This window comes from Cavia porcellus, unplaced genomic scaffold (assembly GCF_034190915.1).
Source record: "Cavia porcellus strain 051 isolate PalLab524CR breed Dunkin Hartley unplaced genomic scaffold, mCavPor4.1 scaffold_2, whole genome shotgun sequence".
Classification (NCBI taxonomy): Eukaryota; Metazoa; Chordata; class Mammalia; order Rodentia; family Caviidae; genus Cavia; species Cavia porcellus.
Window position 1 is genome coordinate 22,992,206 of NW_026947485.1, and position 14,586 is coordinate 23,006,791.

Below are 14,586 nucleotides of genomic sequence, written 5' to 3' on the forward strand. Positions count from 1 at the left end.
AAATTAGCTAAGAAATTATACTGCTACATTACCTTGAAGGCTTTAAAAAAAATGTCAAGCAATTTCCTCTTCTCCTTTCCAAAAAGGAAACTGAGACTGATGCTTCTTTTGTGCCACTGGAAAAGAAAGAGACTTTATTTTGACAGAATGAATGAATTAAAATAATTTTGGAATGTTTGGAGGTTAAGGAAGACTGAATTTCTCAAGATTAAGGAAGAAAAAGAGGGTAATTTCCCTGAAAGAATAATTCTGATCCCGATGCTCATGTGGGGCCCAGGTAGCAAGACGTACAATGGAAAGGTTATGAGTGATTGTCATATCCATGGAACGTGCAGTCAGTAAGTATGATTAAAATGGACCATATGCATTTTGACTGCTCATTTTCAAGCATAAATTGGCAAAAGAGTTGAACCTCAAAGGAAATATTTTTTCAGTTAACCAAGGTATGATATATAAATAGCAGCATTCTACAAGAAAATACAATTATATATAATTAATGCTTATATGTCTTTAGACCTTCACTATGAAGGAATGCGAGTTGATATAAAATGATTTGGGCAGTGTTTTCTTTCCAAATAAAACACAATAGACCACTGTAGATGTTCTCTTGAAATCTTATTTGACAATTTTTGGGAGAATAAAAAGTCTTCTTCTTTCCCTTTCTGTGCATAATGACTTTTACTGGGAATCCTGGAAATGATTACTTCAATCACAGTATCCAACTTTCCAAAAGTATTTTATCTCACAGATGATCCTTGGCTTTATAATGGTTTAACTTACGATTTTTCTACTTTATGAAGGTATGAAATACATACTTATTTAGTAGAAACCATACTATGAATTTTGGTATTTTCCCAGGGTAGCAATTAATGCTTGTTATGATACTCAAAATGTTGGGCAGAGACAGCAAGGCAAAGCTCCTAGCAAGACACGCAAGCATAGGGTAAAAAATTGGTATTCCTTGGCGTACTGTGTAGTTGTATTCACTAACAATGATGCTCTGTAGTTGTATTCGATGTGTTTTTTTAATTTTAAAAAGGGTAAAATTTAACACGACAGAACAGAACATAAGAAAGCAATGTAAGAGACATATATTTTAAAGCAAGACAATCAGAGATCTTCACGATCTATCATATTGTCTTTTTTCTTCCAAATAATTGACCATATTTTCACATGCAGAGAATTCACATGAAACAACATAGTACAGAACTTACCTGAACAAGATGAGGAAAAGGTTTTAGGTCTTTGAGATCGAACAATAGGGAAGTCAACCATGGCTGTCATTGTGTCTCATTCTCTTCAAAATAGCTATCTATACCTTTACGTATGTAAGATTAAACAAAACAAAACAGGCTAAAATCACTCTGAAAAAAGAATAATAGTATTGCTGGATTTCACATCATGATACTACGGGATCAGCTCTGGGTACTGAAGTGTCTCTTTTTCTTCAAAGTAGTTGTTCATTTCATCATGCATTATGTAATCAGTTCTCATAAACTGTTTATAGGTTTTATGAGTCTCTACATATATTTCTATCCTTCTGTATTAGAGGGAGAAACAAAAAAAAGTAAGTCAAAACAAAACATATTCCTATAAAACATGAAATGAAAAAGTCAAATAAAACCATAGTACAAGGTGTGCTACAGTGGTTACTGTGTTGTCTTTTGTTATCTTCAATAGAATTGTCTGTATTTTGAGGCATAATATAATTGAATATAGCAGTAAATAACAATATTAACAAAAATAAGACATTATGGATAGGGTAAAACTTCAAAAGTAGGTAATAATAAAACCAGAATGGGTATCCCGGTGAATCTTTTCATCTTCAGTGCCTATACTCTCAGACTTGATACTACCAATGATAACAGATTTGAATAAAATCTGTTGACACCAAACAGCAATCCATCAAACCAGATTCAACTCAGATCAATCTTTGTAAAATAGTTTAAGTTATGCAGGGCTTCAGATTAAGTTAATGGAATATTAAGGATGATTAATCTACTATATCCTGCTATTTTGGGGATAGCTGTCTATGCCCTCAAATCTAGTGCAAATAGACAAACTGGAACAGGATATAATCTATCTAAACAAAGTGGTATGAGTAATGTGGGTTTTAAATCCTGATACACTATCAACAAATCCCGTGCCTTCTTTTTTTAGACTATTCATTCCCTTTCACTCACACAGGATGCACTGTGCATTTTGAGTCCCACTAACTCCCTCAGTTTTTAGATTGGGGGCAACCTGCTATTTAGGTTCCGAACCCTCTCACTCCTGGCCTTGATCACAAGTTTTATTCTTTTATCTACAAAAGCCAGTCTTTCCAACCTATCTGCAGATGCTAGTTGAGTTGCTGCTATTTCTCTCTGGTTTGCTGTCACATAGAGTATTGTTTTCTCTTATTGGATTTTCGGTCCATAAACCCTATTTAAGGTTAATTATATTTCCTATACAGAGAATCTAGACGGACCCTATCTCCTGATCTACTCTTCCTATGTTTCTTTCTTTTTTTCTTTTTTTAGTGTGTCAAGTCATCAACCTTCTCTGCCTCATTTTTGCTATGCTCTTTTTCTGCCATTAGTTGCTTGCTTTTCTCCTTCATTCCACTTTCTGCCCCATTCATTGAACCCTTCTGCCACTGTTCCTGAAATTCTGGTACTTTTTTTTCTCTCTTTAGAATGTCCTTCAATATTCTCTGTAGGCTTAGATTGGTGGTCGAGAATTCCTCCAGTTCCTCTTTGTCTTGCAAGAATTTTGTTTCTCCATTGATTTCTAGAGACAGTTTTTCAGGGTACATCAATCTGGGCTGGAGGTTCTTTTCTTTAAGGGCTTGGAATACTTTGCTACAAGCTCTTCTTGATTTGATGCTCTGTGTCGTCGAGAAGTCTGCTGTGATTTTGATGGGTTTTCCTTTATAGGTGATCTATTTCTTTTCTCTGATGGCTTTTAGTGTTCTGTTCTTTACTGAATTTCTGGGATCTTGATTATTGCATGTCTGGGTGTAGCCTTGTTTTGGTTGTAGGTGGCTGGAGTTCTGTATGCCTCATACATCTGAATATCATTTCCTTTTCCTACGCTTGGAAAGTTTTCCTTCATTATTTCTGTGAATAACCATTGTATTTCCTTTGTTTTTACCCTTGCTTCTTCATTCACATTCCTTATTATTAAATTATAGGTCCTCTTGTCATCTTCCAGCCTTTGTATTGTTACTGCCTATTTTTTTGTTATTTTAAAGAGATCTTTCCTTTCATGATCATACGTTGCAAAACTCCTCTTTCAGTTTTGATAGTCTATCCTTAATTTCTTTCAAGCAGTTTTATCAGCTTTCAATGGAATTTTTAATTTCCTGGTAATATCTTTGAATCTGTTTCATCTATTCTAGGTTTTCTTTATATTATTCATCGAACATTTCTCTTCTTTTTTTCTGTTTCTCCATTCTTCCATCTGCATCTTCTTGAGAGGTGCTTAGCATTTCTTTTATTAATTTACTTATATCTTGCTTTACTTGATTAAATATTTCACTTTTGAACTTGCCTATGATGTCCTAAAGAGATCTCTTTTTGTCCACTGATGCCGTGTCTGATATTGCATGTTTGCTGCCCTCAACCTCTTTTGTATTTATCTCTCCTGGATCAATGTTCTCAGAGTTGGGACCTGGGGACTTTTTCTTATTTCTTTCTCTTGTCATATTTTTGGTTTCTTCCATACAGGTGTATAGAGGAGGTCTCAGCCCCTTTTCTTGTTTGTTATGGTTCTTCTAAAGTGTGCTGGCTAGGGATTTCTGCACTCTCCAATTTGCTGTTGGTCATTGAGGTGTAAACAGGGGTGTCATATGCTGGCCTCTCCCCTCCAAGTCAGTGAACCTGCAGGGGCTTTCTCTCCATTAGTGTGTACCATGCATATGGAATTGGTTTAGGACAACTTATTGGGTCCTGGCCAGAGGCAGGATCCAGGCCAAGTAGATCCCACTGATCTGGTCTTGGAAGGGAACAACTGACCAAAGTCACTGCTTTCCTTGGTTTCTGCCTGTCTGCCTGATTCCAACATCCTGTCCAGTTGGTCACCCCTTTCCTGTGGGAAGATCTTATTTCCAACTCTCACCGCAGGTCAATGCCAGTCCCTTGACAGCTCCATTCTCACTGCCAGCTCAGTCTCACTGACCTCTGACTTCAGAGTGACTATGTCTACAGTGAGTCACAGTGGCAGGAGTTCGGGCACTCCGGCAAGAGCACCGTGGCTGCTAATCTTAGCTGTTCTAACGGTAGCCCTAGGACTGTGTATTTGATCAGATATTTTCCCTTTAGTTTCTTGCTAGGTCAAGAGGATCCATCTTCCTCTGTCTGGACCTCTCCACAATGTTTTATTCTGGCATCTGAGGTGTCTGTCTCAGGAACCTCTTTATTCTGCTACTTACCAATCTGCCATCTTTAGCTCCTCCTAATGTGTTTTTGACTTAAAATACTTTTAGCAGGTTTATTGAGATGTAATGCCACTATAAATGAAGGTGCATTTTTTGTGCAATTTATGGAGACTAAGATATAACATACTGTGTACAACCAGAAGATAGCAAAACAATAAACACAAATACTGCTTCCATAAGAATTTAATCACTCCTTAATGAAGTATGCTTTACTCTTCTTATAGTACTCTGTATTACGTGTATAACATTCACTTGCAGATGGAAATTAAAGAAAAACATGGAAGAATAGTTTTCCTCTGGGAGGAAATATGATATCTAAGGATATGACAACATATTTACTGTATTTTATTTAATATGATGTTGTTCATGTTCAGATCTGGTAGGAGCCTCAAAACTCTCAAGCACTTAGATATAGGTCCTTTGGAGGGTAGTTGGACCATGGGGGCACCAGGCTGAAGGGCAGAGTTCTGTGGATGGATGTGCTATTGATAGATGAGGTCTAGTCAGAAGAGGCAGATCACTGTGAGCTCACCTGCAGGGGATATCTCCCTTCCCTGTTCCACCCTTGTGTCTCTGCTTCCTGGCTGCCATAAGGTGATCAACTTTGCTACGGTGATCCTTGCCACCATACAACTGAGCCAGTCAACCAAATGCTGAAACTTCTGAGACTGTGAGCCAAGATAAACCTCTTCTCCTTTTAGGTGGTGTGTGTGGGACACTGTGCCTCTCCAGTGGGCAAAAAAACAAAAAAACAAAAACAAACAAAAAAAAAAAACCCCAAAAAACAAAAAACAACTGGCACGCATTTACTATTCTGTTGTTAATTGTTTACAAGAGATTTAATAGGTAGAAATTGACATGATCTGAAATTGTTATTGTAATTTTATTTCTATAAAGCAAACTTAATGTCAAACTGCTCTCAGATGACCTTGAAAGAGATCTAAGAAATAAGAAAAGTAAAAATAATTGATTTTAAAACATTAACAATTAAACATTTTCAGCATTTAAATACCTTAATGAAAGTTGGGACTCAGTATGGTGCAAAAGACTTCATTTATCATGTATAACAACTTACTCATTTTTCTTTTCCCCGCATACTCAGATATGATCTTTGTTCATATTGTTCATTTAACTTCCATCCATACATGATTTATTTTATTTTATTTGACAATGCTTTTTGTGATATTTATTATCTTGAATTATATTTTTATATTTTTTAAATTAAAACAGAAAAAAAGCAGAAATGGAAAACAAAAAGCACAAGAGGCAAACAAACAGCAACAAACCCAAAACATTAACAATATAGGCTTTCAAAACAAGATGATGGGAATTCAATAATGGTTGTCATATTGCATATTGTTATCTTCAAAACGATTGCTCAGATTACCAGATATAGACATGCTAAATTGATCTGATCATGAGTATTAAGTATTTTTCCAAGAACTAATAGAATTAATGGTATAATATATACCATAATAATTAATGGTATAATAATAGCTACCTTATGTGTTTGTGTATATGTTTATGTGTTTGTATCTTTTTCATTTTCTCTTCCTTCTTTCCACTTTTCTCCTATCCCAGTTACTTTTCCCTATGATCAGTTTCTTACCCTTACATAATATTTATTGTAGATTTTGGATCTTATTTGCTCTTTCATTTTCTTACAATAGGGATGTGATATGGTATTTACACATGTGCATTTGGTTTGTTTCATTTATAAGTATAATCTCAAGTTATATCCATTTACCTATGAAAACTTTGATACAATACTTCTTTATAGCTGAGTATTACTCCATTGTATAAAAAATATCACAAATTTTTTTATCCATGCCTTAATTGATGGGCATTTGGGTTGTTTCCAAGATTTGACTATTACAAACTGTGCTGCTACAAACTGTGCAGCCATGTTTATGGCTGTACATATACCACTGTGATATGGTATTTTCAGTTCTTCTGGGAAAATGCCCAGAACCAGGATAGCTAGGTCAAACAGAACCTCTAATCCTAGCTTCTTGAGAAGCCTCCACACTGATTTTCACAGTGGTTGCACCAGTCTGCACTCCCACCAATAGTGGAAAAGAGTTCCTTTTTCCTCACAGCCCCTCAAGCATTTGCTATTGGTTGATTTCTGGATCTTGGCCATTCTTTATGAAGTGAGATAGAATTCCAGTGTTGCTTTAATTTACATTTCTCTACTGACCAATGATGCTGAACATTTTTCATGTATTTATTTTGCATTTGTATTTCTTCATCTGAGAACTGTGTATTCATCTCAGATGTCCTTTTTTGGACTGGGTCTTTGAATTTTGGAGGCCTGATATTTTAAAAATAATTTATATGATCTAGATAGAAGTCCTTTGTTGGAAGGACAGTTGTCTAGAGTATTTTCCCAATTCGTGGGTTTTCTTTTCACTCTGTTGGAGATTTTTTTGACATGTAAAAACTTTTTAGTAGATTCTGTGAAGTATTTCTCGGGCAGTTTGATTTTTGTTCAACTACCCCTATGTCTTCAAGATTTCTACCCACATTGTCTTGCAGCAGGTTTAGTATTTCTGTTTTAATATTTAGATCTTTGATCCATTTTGATTTGTGCATGGTGATAGACATGCATCTAGTTTTAGTTTTTGACATATGAAAATCCAGTTTTCCCCATGCCAGGAAAGAGTTATTATCTTTCTTCCAGTGAACATGTTAGGTCCATTTGTCAAAGATAACCTGGCTGAGTGTGTTTGTAGTTGTGTCTTCTGATCTATTTCATTGATCTTTAGTGCTTACCTTTTTTCTTTCTTTCTTTCTTTCTTTCTTTCTTTCTTTCTTTCTTTCTTTCTTTCTTTCTCTCTCTCTCTTTCTTTGTTTCTCTCTTTCTTTCTCTCTCTCTTTCTTTCTCCAGTACCATGATGACTTTATCACAGTGCTTTTGCAGTATAATTTCCACTCAGGAATTGTGATGCCTCCTGCCTTGCCTTTGTAGCCAGAATTGTCTTTGCTATTCTAGGTCTCTTCTAGTTCCAGATGAATTTTAGGAATGATTTCTCTAAATATATGAAGCATACTAATGGAATGGTATTTAGATTGACATTGCTTTACATCTGTAAGAATTTTGGGAGAATGGCCCTTTCACAAATTTTGATCTTCCTATCCTTGAACAAAGAATTTCTTTCCATTTTCTGAAATCTTCTTAGATTTTTCAAAGTACTATAATTTTCACTGTATAGATCTTTTACTTCCTTTGTTAGATTGATTCCTGTATATTTCATTTTTTGAATGCTATTGTGAAGGGTGTGGCTTCCCTTATTTCTTTCTGAGTGAGTTTATTGTTTGTGTAGAGCAAGGCGATTGATTTTTGAATGTTGAGTTTTTATTCAGCAGCATTACCGAATTTGGTTATTGCATCTAGAAGACTTTCAATGGAGTTTTGGGGGTCATCTATGTAGAGTATAATGTCATCTGCAAATAATGATAATTTAACTTCTTTTCCTAGCCTTATTCTTTTTATTTTTCTCTCTTGTATAATTGATCTGGCTAATGTTTCCAGAATTATATTCAACAGGGGTGGTGACAGTGGACAATCTTGTCTTGTTTCTGATTTTAGGTTGAAAGTTTTCAATTTTTGTCCATTTGGTAAGGTGTTGACTGTTGGTTTATTATACATGGTTTTTATCACATTGGGGTAAAAAGCATTTATGTCTGTAAGGTTTTTATCATGAATGAGTGTTGGATATTGTCAAAAGCTTTTTCTAGATCTGTTGAAATCATCAATGTGATTCTTGCCTTTGACTCTATTGATATGGTGTATTAAATTTATTGATTTGCACATGTTGAACCATCACTTATTTCCTGGGGTGAATCTTGCTTGATCATGGTGTATGACCTTCATTATTTGCTACATTATGTTTGTCAGTATTTTATTGAGCATTTTTTTCATCCATGTTCATTAAGGAAATTTGTCATTAATTTTTTTTTGAGTCTATCTCTGCTTTTGGTATTAGAGTAATACTTGCTTCCAGGAATGAGTTAGGGAGACTTGCTTCCCTTTCAATTTCATTGAAGAAGTTGAGGAGTGTTGGCATAAAGTCTTCCCTAATTTCTTGTACAATTCAGCACTGAATCTATTAGGACCTGGGTTTTTCTTTGTTGGTAAGATTCTAATTACATTACAATCTCATTAACAGAAATTAGATTATTGAGCAGCTTTACATTTTCTTGATCCAGTTTTGGTAATTCATATGTTTCTAGGAATCTGTCCATTTCTTCTGTGCTATCAAACCTATGACAATAAAGGTTTTTGAAGTTGGTATTGATGATTTCCTGTATTTTCACAGGGTCTGTAGTGATTTAACCCCTTTCTTTTCTTGTTACATGGATTTGAGTTTTTTCTTTCTCTTTTTGATGAGGTTGGCTAGGAGCTTATCAATTTTATTTATTCTTCCAAAGAGCCAATTTTTCAATTCATTAATTCTTTGTTTTATTTTCTTAGTTTAAATTGCATTTATTTCTGCTCTGATCTTTATCATTTCCCTCCTTCTTTCGGCTTTGGGCTTGACTTGTCCTTTTTCTAAAGATTTGAGGTACAGCATTAGCTTGTTTGTGTTCCTTCCATTTTCCTGATGGGCATTTACCTCTATAAATTTCCCTGTGAAGACTGCTTTCATTGTGTCCTACAGGTTCTGGTAAGTTGTATTTGCATTTTTGTTGTATTGTAGATATTGTTTAATATCTTCTTCTTGATTGCTTAGGATAGATAATGTTAATTTTGTGTGTTATGATACTCCTGTGGGGTTTTTTGTCATTGATTTCTAATTTTATTGTGCTATAGTCAGATAATATGTATGGGATAATTTTAATTATTTTGCATTTATTTAAGCATATTCTCTGGGCTAGTATATGCTTTGTTTTAGAGAATGACCTATGTGCAACTGAGAAGCCTGTATTCTGATGTTGTTGTGTGGAACATTCTGTACACCTCTATTAGGTCCATCTGTTCATATGTTCGATTCACTTCTTTTTGCTGATTTTCGGTTGGTCTGTCTCTTTTTGACAATGGAATGTTAAGGACTCTCATTATAACTGTAGTATTATTTACTTGATTTTTCATATCTATTAAGATTTGTTTTTTATATTTGGGTGTCTCCATATTTAGTGCAAATATATGTATGATTGCAATCTCTTCCTCTTGAATTTTTCCCCTAACAAGTATGTAATGACCTTCTCTTTATCTCTCTTGGTCATTCTTGATTTGAAGTTCACATTGTCTGCAAATAGAATAATTCCTTATGCTCTTTTCTTGATTCCTGTTCCATCCTTTATCTTTTAGTCTATGAATTTCCTTTTGAATTAAATGTGTTTCCTGTATAGAGTATATTGTTGGATTTTCTTTCTTAATCACAGTCAGCCAGTTTTTTTTTTTTTTTAATTGGATGAGTTGAGGTCAATTGCATTGATGGATATAACTGAAACATATTTTTTGTTGTTGTTTGTTTTTGTATTTTTGGTACCAGGGTTCAAACTCAGGACCTCATGCTTATCAGGCAGGCACTTGTACTGCTGAACCAAATCCCTGGCCCAATATAACTGATATATACTGATTTATCTTTGTCACATTATCTTTCTGTTGTTTGTTCTCTGCTTTTTCTCTCTAATTGTTTTCTCCGCTTGGTGGCTTCATTCTGCTACTGTTCTTATAATTGTAGTCATCTTGTAATCATAGTCATCTGTTCCTTATGGAGTATCTTTTAGTATTCTTTGTAATGTTCTTTTGGTGGTCATGAATTTCTTTAGTTGTTCTTTGTCATAGAAGTATCTTATTTCTTCATCAATTTTGAAAGATATATTTGCAGGGCACACCAGTCTGGGTTGGAAGTTGTTTTCTTTCTGGAAGTTGTTTTCTTTCACTCCAAGCTCTTTTTTACTTGAAGATTTGTATTGAGAAGTCTGCTGTGTTTCTGATAGTTTTTACTTTTAGGTGATCTATTTCTTTTCTGTGATAGCCTTTAGTATTCTGTTTTTGTGCTGAATTTCTGGGATCTTAATTATTATATGTCTGGGTGGAGGGTTATTTTGGTAATAACTGTTTGGGGTTCTGAATCTGTTTCTTGTATTCTAAATCTTTATTATATTGCTTATTCAAGGTTTCCATCATTTTCTTATGCTCCTCTATTTTTAAATCTATATTTTCTTTAGATACACTAAACATTTCTTTCATGATGTTTGTCATTTCTTTTTTCACTGGAGAGATTATTTGTGATCTAATTTCCTCAATAGATTCATGGAGTTGTTTCTGACTTCAGTTGCCATCATTTCAGAAAGCACAGTTGTTTGATTTACAGTGTTTACCATTTCAGTGTCTCCCAGTTTTGTTCTTGGTTGGCTGGAGGACCTGAGACTGCGTATTGCTCTTTGGTTTTGTCATTTTCCTCTGGGACATATGTGGCTGGCCAGGCATTTCACTGGGTTACTGGGGTGGACAGACCTTTAATCCTCTGATACCCACATGGTTAGCCACTCACACTATGGCACCAGGCTCTGTGCTGTCATGGGCAGAATTTGAAACCTCTAAGAGTCATCACCTAGGCTGGTTCCTCCTTGATGGATCACACCAGTTTTCTGGGCTGGGTAAGGCTCAATACTTTGGAGACCTGTGCTGCTGGTCAAACATTCCCCCAATGGATTGCACTGGGATGCTGGGCTGGGGAGAACTCATATCCTCCAGGACCCATGAAACTATCAGGAATTCACCCTCAAGTGTGATATTGTGGCCTTGCACCTGCTTGTGTGGAGTTGAGAACCTATGGGCAATTTATTCATTTTTCAGTATGTGTAAATAATGAGCAGCTTATTTGTGGTTTTTTTACTTAAGCTTAATTTTTGTCATTTATCTGAGAAATATTCAGTGTCTATCTGTAAGGTGCTATGCACTATTTTATGAACTGGGACTAGAGCAGAAAAACTTGCTTGATTAAAATCAAATTCTTTAAAGTATTATTAATTTAAATGGCACTATAGGGACACATAAACATTTTCCATAAAGCAAATTTTTAAACTTTCAATTTTTGTTGGCTCAGAGACAAGCTTTTCTAACAAGACAACCTAAATGATAAATAAGTCAAACATCTTTCAAATTAGGTATTTCTTGGTATTTATTTAAATGAGATCATTTTAATATTTGGGTGCTAAAACAAACAAACAAACATCCTGTAAGCAAAAAATTACTGCATCTCAACCTCTTTTGTCGAGCCTGCTTTTGCTTGCTTTATCTTGAGAAACAAGTCATTCATATCATTTGTCCTAGATGAATATTTACAGGTGAGTAGTTATACCCAGGAGACTTGACTTTCTGGGTTCCCTACGTGTTGCTCTTTTAAAAAATTATATCCTACTACTCATAGATATACTTTCTTCCTTTAACTGTCACCATTTATCCTTCTTTCATTTTAGAATTTATACCTTTCTAAAATACACAAGTGTATAGGATATCATATTCATTTGTACTGACAAAACAAAGACCGTATGGCATTTGCATCTATCATTCCCTTTTTTATTCTTACAGGCATGGATTATCTTTGTAGCACATCTTATGCCTCCTACCATTTGATTTACTACTGATAGTTTCTGAGCTGCAAAAATTGTTTTCAAGAAAAAATTTCAAGGTGCAATTTTAACACAGTCATCTTGATAGCGATAATAATCCTCTCACCACGACACACTGCCTAAAATAGCAGTGCCATTCTTTGACACTGTGAGGGAGCAAATTGTATCTTATTTCACTTTGTATCCACTTGCCAGTCATGCTGTGTGGCAGGGTTCATAAATACAGACGCTCCTGGATGACTGAGCTTGAGATAATCATTCTCTGGTTAAAGAATACAGAAAGTAATTGAAAATGAATAATACATCAATCATTTCTCCACTTTGATGATACTGACAATTCAGAAGTCTGAAATCCATGTCATAAGTACTCAGAGTTAATTCTGATTATTTTTAAGCTTTCACATATTTGAATTTTATTTAAACCTATAATATCCCTGTGAGATATCACCAATGTGGAAACTCAATTACAAAATTTAAATAGTGACTTGTATAATTATCTATTGACTTCTTTCATAAACACAAAGTCCTTACATAACAAAGTATCTCTATTTTTTACCTGTTTTGAAATCTTTTGCATATGGTAAAAGTGCACATAAGAATACAGGTCTATAGGGTCTTGCAGATTAAATTCACGTAACCAGGACCCAGACTAAGAGCCCCACAAACTCCCCTTGTGGATGCTAATCATTATGCATGCTGTCAATCTGCAAGGGTAACCACAGTTCTGAATTCTATCAACATACATTTTTGCTCCTGACTGTACTATATGTCAGTGCAATCATATGGTATATTTTCCTTTATGTTAAGACTTTATCTTGACATTTTTGTGAAATTTATTCATACATTTGCATAAAGTTGAAGATGTCATGCTAATTGTCATATGGTGTTTTATGAATTGTGAATATACCACAAGTTATCTACTATACTATTGATGGCCACTGAAGTATTTATATATTAGTATTAAAAATGGTACATCTGGGTACAGTGGTACATTACTCGAATCTCAGCTCTTTGGGAAGCCAGGGCAAGAGGATCACATTTGAAGCCAGCCTGGACAATTTAATAAGACTTTCCAAAAATCAAAAGAAAAAGGGATGGGTGTAGCTGAATGATAGAGCACTTTCTTAATATGCATGAAGCCCTGAGATTAATCCCAGACCCACAAAAAGTATAGATGAAGAATATCTTATACCAAGATTCAGCTTTGGTAGATACCATCAAACAGATTTTCATAATGGTTCCACCAGTGCTCCTCCATGTCAGTGTTATTAAATTTTTACATTGGTGCTTATATTTTCAATTACGACTTCTACTATCAACACTATAATTTTCCAGAAATTATGATGATCCAGGCTCTGTGCTAGGTTATGCATGTGTTGTGTTTGTGTACATAAACCATACATGCACATGCACACACACACTCCAGGTTGTAACAATGACAGTTACCATTTCCCTCCTTGTAGGAAAAGTATCTGTACAAATTCTTTGGAATTTTCCACCAATGCTTTGTCTCTTTGTGTTATAGTAGAGTGGTACTTACCTAATTTTGTTGCAAAAATTGTCTTTATCATTGCTAGTGAAGAGTTCTTTTGCTGACTCTGATACTAATCTTACAATAAGTTATTTATTCAAGGAGCCTTTACCTTTTTATTGGAATGTGTAATAAAAAACAAATTCTGGGTAATTCATGTGCTAGTCATTATGAGATATCATTTCTTGTAGCTCTTAGCTGACAGAGCATGCTAAGCATAAATGTGTATATCAACTTATGTAAACTCCATTAGTGAACGTAATATTTTAAGTCAGGTCTTTCAGTTTATGGTCACAGAATATCTCATTTATTTACAATAATCTATATATATACTCTTCAGTGTCTATATTAAGATAAACGTGGATTCATATGAATATGCAACTCTAACTGTTACAATCATGTGGATTATCATAGCTTCCCTCCTCTACTTATTTGTCCATTCCCGTGTGGTAGTGAAATATGACCCTCACTAACAATCAGGGCTCAGTTCCATAGTAGTTAATGTTCAACTCCACTATATAAAAGTGGTGTAGTGGTATCAGAATTGCTTGCTATGAAGATCATTCTTTATCACCAAAGTAGAGTGCTTAAATGCAGTTCCTTTTGCAGTCTTACAGACTTCACTCATCTCAGAAGTCATTTAGGTAAACACAATTTATTTCATATTTTTAGATGAGGTTGCTTCTTACAGTTTTGAGAGAATTAGAATATATTATCACAAATTTACATTTCTTCCTATGACCCCTAACCTCTTATGTGATTTGTTATAACACTTAGAAACACTGGATGAGATGTCTATGCTGCAAAATTCTATGACATTTGACAAATTCACAATATCATTTGTCTGCCATATCAGTATCATATAGAATAGCTTTAACAGCTCTCACAAAAGCACCACACTTCATCAACTTAACTTTTCCTCAGATTCCATAGCTTCTACTAATCTATTTGCCTTCTATATAGTTTGTCCTTTTTCATAATTCTACAAAATAGTAATATAGTATGTAGTCTTTTAGAATAACTTCCTCAATATAATGATGTGAATTTA